The following is an 8,007-nucleotide window of genomic DNA, read 5'->3' on the forward strand; positions in this document are numbered from 1 at the left end:
GGGTCAAACTGGAATTACAAGTAAAATACAAAAAAAAAAAATCCTGAATAATCAACATAAGACTAGCTGGAAAGAACACTTATAATCAAGGATGGAAAGCGGAGACCGCATAGACTGGTAGGAAGGGCAGAGGTGTGAAAGGCCTGGCCAGGCTCCCATAGACAGCAGCTGAAGGTCCAGAGAGATATCTCAGATCTTGGGGGTGGCCACTCACAACTCTGTGGTCTAATTCCCAAGCTGGGCCCCCCATCAGAGGTCACCAAAACTGAGAAAGGTGGCCACATATCTGGCGGTGAAAAGCAGCAGGGTTGCTCTCTGTCAGGGAAAGACAGCTGGAAATGCAGTCACCCTCTTAAAGGACCAACACACAAAATTCCCTCTGCAGCCACTCTGGCAGAGGGAGGGCGGAGTGGACTGGAGCTGCGTGAGCAGGAGCCAGGGTTGAGGGCTCTGGGGTTAGAGCTCAGAAGGTAGGCACCCTGGTTTCCTGTGCTAATTCATTCCCTCACACTGCAGAGGTCATCTTTCTCACACAGACATTTGCTACAAAAGGGTTTTGCCTGGGAAAATCAGTTGACCACCCTATTGGAAAACACCTTGCCCCAAAGTGTGGAGTTTCTGAGGCCCATTAAGAGACAGAATAACAATTAGCCTCCAGGCAGAAGCAGTTGCCCCACCCTGTTGGAAGAAAACCCTTACCACACCTGAGGACAATTGCCTGAGGGCTACTCAAGCCTGAATCCAGTCAGTCTACAGGCAGAGGTGGGTCTCTGGAGGCTTTCAGCCTTTGCCTGATCTAATTAGTCAGAAACAGCATTTGACACTGTCCTGCACTAATGATAGAGCGGTGTAGCAGATCTACCTAATACGCAGTCACAAACCTAAACATGCAGCCAAAATGAAGACAAAAAAAAAATACCCCAAATGAAAAACAAGAGAATGCTCCAGAAGAAGGGATAAATGAAATGGAGATAAAAAATTTATCTGATATAGAGTTCAGAGTAATGATGGTAAAGATGCTCAACAGCATGAGAAAAGATATATTAACAATGAAAACAGAAATAAAGAATGACATAGCACAAATAAAGAACACATTGGAAGGAATACACAGCAGATTAGGGGAAGCTGAGGATCGAGTCAGTGAATTAGAAGACAGAATTGAAAAAAAATCACTCAATCAGAAAACCAAAAAGAAAAAACAATTAAAAACCAGGAGGACAACTAACTTAAGGGAGCTGTGGGACAATGTGAAACATAATAATATTAGAATAGTAGGTGTGCCAGAAGAGGCAGAAAGATAACGTGTTTGAAGAAATAATGGCAGAAAACTTCCCTAACCTGGTAAAGGAAAAAGTCACACAAGTTCAGGAGGCAGCGAGAGTCCCAAGCAAGAACAACTGAAAAAGACCCTGACACATCCTAATTAAAATGCCAAAAATTAAAGGAAAAGAGATAATCTGTTTTTAAAATAATTCTTTATTGTTGAAAATATTACATATGTCCCTTTTTCCCCCTATTGACCCCCTCCAGCCCACACCCACTCCTGGCCCCAGGCCCTCATTGCCCCATTGTCTGTGTTCATGGGCCACGCATATATGCATACAAGGTCCCTCACTGATTACCTTCCTCCCACCCACTCTCCCTTGCGTTCCCTGTTCCCTCCGAGATTCTGCACTCAAAGAGAGGATCTTAGAGTTAGCAGGATAAAAGCAAACTGTTAGCTACAAAGTAACTCCCTTGATATTGTCATTTGATTTCTCATCAGCAACTCTACAGGCCAGGAGGGAATGGAATGAAGTTCTAAAGGTAATAGAAAACAAAGATCTGAAACTAAGATTACTATATCCAGCAAGACTATCATTCAAAATAGACAGTGAAATAAAGAACTTCTCAGACTAAAAAAGGCTAAAGGAGTTCATCACCAAGAAGCCAGCATTACCAGAAATGCTAAAGGGATTACTGTCATGAGAAGAAAAAGAAACCTAGGCATACAGAATTAAAATGGCAATAAATAAGTACCTATCAATAATAACCTTAAATGTAATGGATAATGCTCCAATCAAAAGACACAGGGTTGCTGAATGGATACAAAAACATGACCCAACTATATGCTGTCTACAAGAAACCAACTGAAGAACAAAAGACTCCCAGAGGATGAGAGTGAAGGGATGGGAAAAAAATTCCCATGCAAATGGAAAAGACAAAAATTCTGGGGTAACAATACTCATATCTGACAAAAGAGACTTCAAAATGAAGGCTATCATAAGAGATAACAAAGATCACTACTTAATACTAAAGGGATAAATCCAACAGGAGGATATAACCCTGATAAACATATATGCACCCACTATAGGAGCACCTAAATATATGAAAAAAAACTTCTAGAGGACGTTAAGGGCAAGATTAACAACAATACAGTCAGAGTAGGGGACTGTAACACCCCATTGACTTCACTGGATAGACTTTTCCAAATAAAAAATTAACAAGGAAACAGTGACCCTCTCATCAATGTTTCTGTCTCTCTACCCCATTCCCTTCCTCTCTTTAAAATCAATAAGGACATATTTTTTAAAAAAAATAAATTAAATTAAAACCTAGTGCTGGATAGTGTTCTCAGTGGTTAAAGCACTGGCCCTCACACAAGGGGTCTCGGGTTTGATTCCTGGTCAAGGGCATATACCTGGGTTGCAGGTTAGATTCCCAGCCCTGGTTGGGGCATGTACAGGAGGCAACCAATGGCTGTGTCTCTCTCATTCTCTCTCTGTCTCTCTCCTCCTCCCTCCCTCCAATTCTCTCTAAAAAAGCAATGGAAAAAATATCCTCAGGTCAAAATTGACAAACAAATAAATAATAAAAATAAATGAGTTAGACTGGGAAAGATAAATATCATATGATTTTACTTATATGTGGAATCTAAAAAATAATATAAACAAAACAGAAACAGACTCATAGATACAAAGAACAAACTGGTGATTGCCAGAGAAGAGGGGAATTGGGAGGATAGGTAAAATAGGTGATGAGATTAAAAAGTACAAATTGGCAGTTACAAAATAGTCACAAGGAAGATGATGTGTTGCGGAATTGTGCACCTGAAACCCGTATAATTTTGTTAACCAGTGTCATTCTAATAAATTCAATAAAAAGTAAAATAATGCCTCATTTAGCCTGGCCAGTGTGACTCAGTTGTTGGGCATCAACCTATAAACCAGGAGGTCATGGTTTGATTCCTGGTCAGGGCACATGCCTGGGTTTTCGGGCTCGATGTCCAGTAGGAGATGATTCTCTCTTATCATTGATGTTTCTACCTCTCCCTCTCTCTCCCTTCCTCTCTGAAATCAATAAAAATACTTTAAAAAAATAATAATGCCTCACTTAAAAACAAAGTCATGGGAATGTACAGTTACACCATACAGAATCCTATATAATAAAAGGCTAATACGCAAATCAACCAAACAGCAGAATGACTGGTCGCTATGACGTGCACTGACCACCAGGGGGCAGATGCTCAATGCAGGAGCTGCCCCCTGGTAGTCAGTGCGCTCCCACAGGGGGTGCGCCGCTCAGCCAGAAGCCGGGCAGTTGGACATCCCCCGAGGGCTCCCAGACTGTGAGAGGGCGCAGACTGGGCTGAGGGAACCCCCCATCCCTGCCCTGAGTGCACGAATGTCGTGCACCGGGCCTCTAGTAAAATCAATAATACATGGTGCCAGGTAGGTACCAGACTTATGGGGGGATCAATTAGTAAATTATATGATGATATATACATAAAACTAATGTAATATCAACTGTAATTGAAAAAATAAATCATAGCCCTGGCCTGGTGGCACAGTTGGTTGGAGCGCTATCCTGTATACCAAAGGTTGCAGGTTTGATTCCCAGTCCGGCCACATACCTGGTTGCAGGTTCAATCCCCAGTCAGGGCTTTTATGGGAGGCAACTGATCGATGGTTCTCTCTCTCTCTCCTCCCCCCTTTCCTTTCTCTCTAAAAATTAATAAGAACATATTCTTGGGTGAAGATTTAAAAAATAAAATAATTAAGAATAAGAATTTTTTAATATATGTGTTTTTTTTTATTTCAGAGAGGAAGGGAGGAGAGAGAGAAACATCAATGATGAGAAAATCATTGATCAGCTGCCTCCTACACACCCCACACTGGAGATCGAGCCCGCAACCCAGATGGTCGGACAGTCGCCTATTGTACCCTGACCAGGAATCGAACCCGTAAACTCCTGGTTCATAGGTCTATGCTCAACCACTGATCCACAATGGCCAGGCAAGAAATTTTTTTTTAAATATCTTTTTATTTATTTCAGAGAGGAAGGAAAAGGAAGAGAGAGAGAGAAACATCAGTGATGAGAAAATATCATTGATCAGCTGCCTCCTGCACGCCCCCTACTGGAGATCGGGCCCGCAACCTGAACATGTACCCTTGACCAGAATTGAACCTGGAACTCTTCAGTCCACAGGCTGACGCTCTATCCACTGAGCCAAACCAGCCAGGGCTTAAATCATATTTTAAAAGCATCATCAAAACCAAACATATATGTCTATATTAAAACCCACAAAATTAGGCCTGGCCAGTTTGGATCAGTGCTTGGAGCATGGCCCTGTGGCCTGAAGGGTCTCAAGTGTGATTCTGGTCCCAGGCCAGCCAAACCCTGTTAGGCATACTCTGTACCTTTCCCCTGCTCTCAGTTTCTTCCCAGCGCTCAGTACTTTTCTATTGTCCCCACTTGAGGCTCCTGCCCTCTCTGCTGTATTCCTGTTATTTTCATCTCAGGTGTCACAAGAGAAGCTAAGCAGCCGAGAAAAGCAATGCTAGACCCAGCTTCCTGCAACCGCCTGCACCTACATCCGACCCACACAGAGACATAAATATCCTGCCCTCCCTACTCTTGCTTGCTGAAATGGATATACTGGTGTGTATTAAAAATAAAATTTCTAAAACTCTCACAACATCTCTTGGCCTGTCTCCTGTCAGCACGGACCTAACAAACCCCATAAGCCCCAGCAGCACATGCTCTCAGAGAACCACAGGCCTCACCTCTCTGGCCAGCAGATGGCCACATCCCTCAGTAGCCAGGTGAGATCTCTGGCCCCTGTCCAGTCTCCAGACCCCAGTCCCAGCCTCCACATTCCAACCCATCACCATGGATATGCCCCAGCCTTCACCACACCATGTCTCCCCCCAGATTGGTTCTCCCCACCCTGGACTCCCAGTCACATGGTCAGCTCCATAGATCAGGGACACTTGGGGAACCCCAAACATGCAATGCTACCACAGCTAAATACCCCCCACAGGAGTGCATTGCCCAGTGAGCTATCCCTGGTTGGTGACACCACAGTAGACACCCTAGAAATGTTGCGGGAGTGGAGGAGGCAACAGCACCGAGGGGGCAGGAGCAGAGGCGGTGCCGCCCCACCACCCCTTTCACAGAGGCAGTGCGGGAGAGGCAGCGGCACAGGAGAGGCCTTGGCCTGGGCCCTTCCGCAGAGGCAGCAGGAGAGGGGGCTGCGCAGTCCCGGTCCAAGTGTGGAACCTTCTGCAGAGGCAGCCACAGAGGCAGCAGTGCGGGGCCGGTCCCAGCGCCACGCCTCCACAGAGGCTGGACAGGGTGCGACCTGCTGTGTCTCAACCTCCCACAGCCCCTCCCCCAGCCAGCCTGGCCCCAGATCACCCTCCACCCATCAGTGGGTGGGGGGCAAGGCCAGCACTAAGAAGTGAGGGCCGAAGGCCGGCAGCTGCGGCAGCCGGCAGTGGCAGCAGCAACGGGGTGATGGGGGCAGTGCCTTCCCATGATTGCCTGGTCACCTCCCACAGAGGCCAGACTGCAGCTTAGGCCCGCTCCCTGCCAGGACATCAGTAGGACATCCCCTGAAGGCTCCTGGACTGTGAGAGGGGGCAGGCCAGGCTGAGGACCCCCCACCCAGTGCACGAGTTTTCATGCACCGGGCCTCTAGTCAATATATATAAAAGGCTAAGTGACCACCATACATACGTACGACCGTACGACTGTACGACCGACCAACCAGCCAGTACATATGACACGCACTGGCAATCTATATATATAAAAGCCTAAGCGACCGGATGACCGGACAACCAGACAACTGACGACCGGCTGGTAGCTATGACGCGCACTGACCACCAGGGGGCAGACACTCAACGCAGGAGCTGCCCCCTGGTGGTCAGTGCGCCCCCACAGCAGGAGTGCCACTCAGCTGACAGACAGGCGGGCACCAGACACCAGGCTGACAGCTGGTGAGCGCAGCTGCGGGGGCACAAGCCTCTCCACGGACACCCCCTGTGCGCCCGAGCGACGGCAGCTGGCACAGCGGGGCCGGGATGAGTGGGAGCTGGGCTCCTCCCTGCCGCCTGCCGCTTCGTGCACTATGTGCTGTGTGGGATTGATGTGGACAGCAGGCTGCAGCCCCATGAGCTGGCGGGTAAGGCTGGCTGTGGTGGTGCAGAGGTCCACTAATCCCCACAGGCCAGGCCAAGGGACCCCACCGGTGCAGAAATCCGTGCACCAGGCCTCTAGTTTAAAAATAAACGTTGAGCCCTAACCGGTTTGGCTGAGTGGATAGAGTGTCGGCCTGCGGACTCAAAGGACCCAGGTTCGATTCCGGTCAAGGGCATGTACCTTGGTTGCGGGCACATCCCCAGTGGAGAGTGTGCAGGAAGCAGCTGATCGATGTTTCTCTCTCTCTCATCAATGTTTCTAACTCTCTATCCCTCTCCCTTCCTCTCTGTGAAAAACCAATAAAATATATATTAAAAAAAATAAAATAAAATAAAAATAAACGTTGACTCGCGCATGCGTGATACATATAAAGCTCTCGCTGGCGCCAATCACACAAGTGTTTTAATTTTATAATGCTACTAGTGGCCCGGTGCACAGATTCGTGTACATTGAAAGGAAATTAATTATAAGGTGGCCAGCAGGGCAGGACTGGGCTAGACGGGCTGGACATGCCCTGGAGCCAACCTCCCATGGTCCCTCCCCGGCCAGCTGCACCTGGGGTGGCACCGCAGCTCGAAGGGTGTCTGCAGAGTGAGCGGGGTCCCTCTGGTAAGTGGGGTCCGTTGGCCTCGCCTGCAGGGATCCGGCCGAAACCGGCTCTTTGACATCCCCCAAGGGTCCCAGAGTGCAACAGGGCACTCTGCAAAGTTCCACTGCTGCCAAGTCACTGCAGCTCAGCAGCTCCTGCTTTGAGCGTTGAGTGTGCATCATAGGTAGCAGCTGGTCAGACGGTCGGACAGTCGCTTAACCTTTTATACATATAGGTATGACATATACTATTTTTTTTTTTGTACACAATTCAGGCTTTTATTTTATTTTATTTTTTTATTGCTAAAAGTATTACAAAGGGTATTACATATGTGTCCTTCCCCCCCCCCACCCGACATATACTATTTTGACATGTAATTTTTTGCAGTAACGTAATTAACACACAAATCTTTCTTCTAATTAATTTCCTTTCAATGTGCATGAATCCGTGCACCGGGCCACTAGTAAAGTAATAATAATGACCTTCAACACATATCAAAATAAGCAATGTCCTTATTTTCTTTCTTTTTTTAATTTTATTTGTCTAGACCAGCCGTGGGCAAACTACGGCCCACGGGCCGGATCCGGCCCATTTGAAATGAATAAAACTAAAAAAAAAAAAGACCATACCCTTTTATGTAATGATGTTTACTTTGAATTTATATTAGTTCACACAAACACTCCATCCATGCTTTTGTTCCGGTCCTCCGGTCCAGTTTAAGAACCCATTGTGGCCCTCGAGTCAAAAAGTTTGCCCACCCCTGGTCTAGACCATGCATGCAGAAGAGACATAAGCCATTCTAAAAGGAGATGAATGCTATCTGTGTATAAATCACATACAGGATTACTTTAATTCATTCCACAAGTATTTTCTGAATGTCCATTAGGGGCCGGTCATTATGCTAGACAATGTGCCTATGATGGTAAGCAAAAGCAGACACAGTTCCAATCCTCATA

This window comes from Myotis lucifugus, unplaced genomic scaffold (genome assembly GCF_000147115.1).
Source record: "Myotis lucifugus unplaced genomic scaffold, Myoluc2.0 scaffold_41, whole genome shotgun sequence".
Classification (NCBI taxonomy): domain Eukaryota; kingdom Metazoa; phylum Chordata; class Mammalia; order Chiroptera; family Vespertilionidae; genus Myotis; species Myotis lucifugus.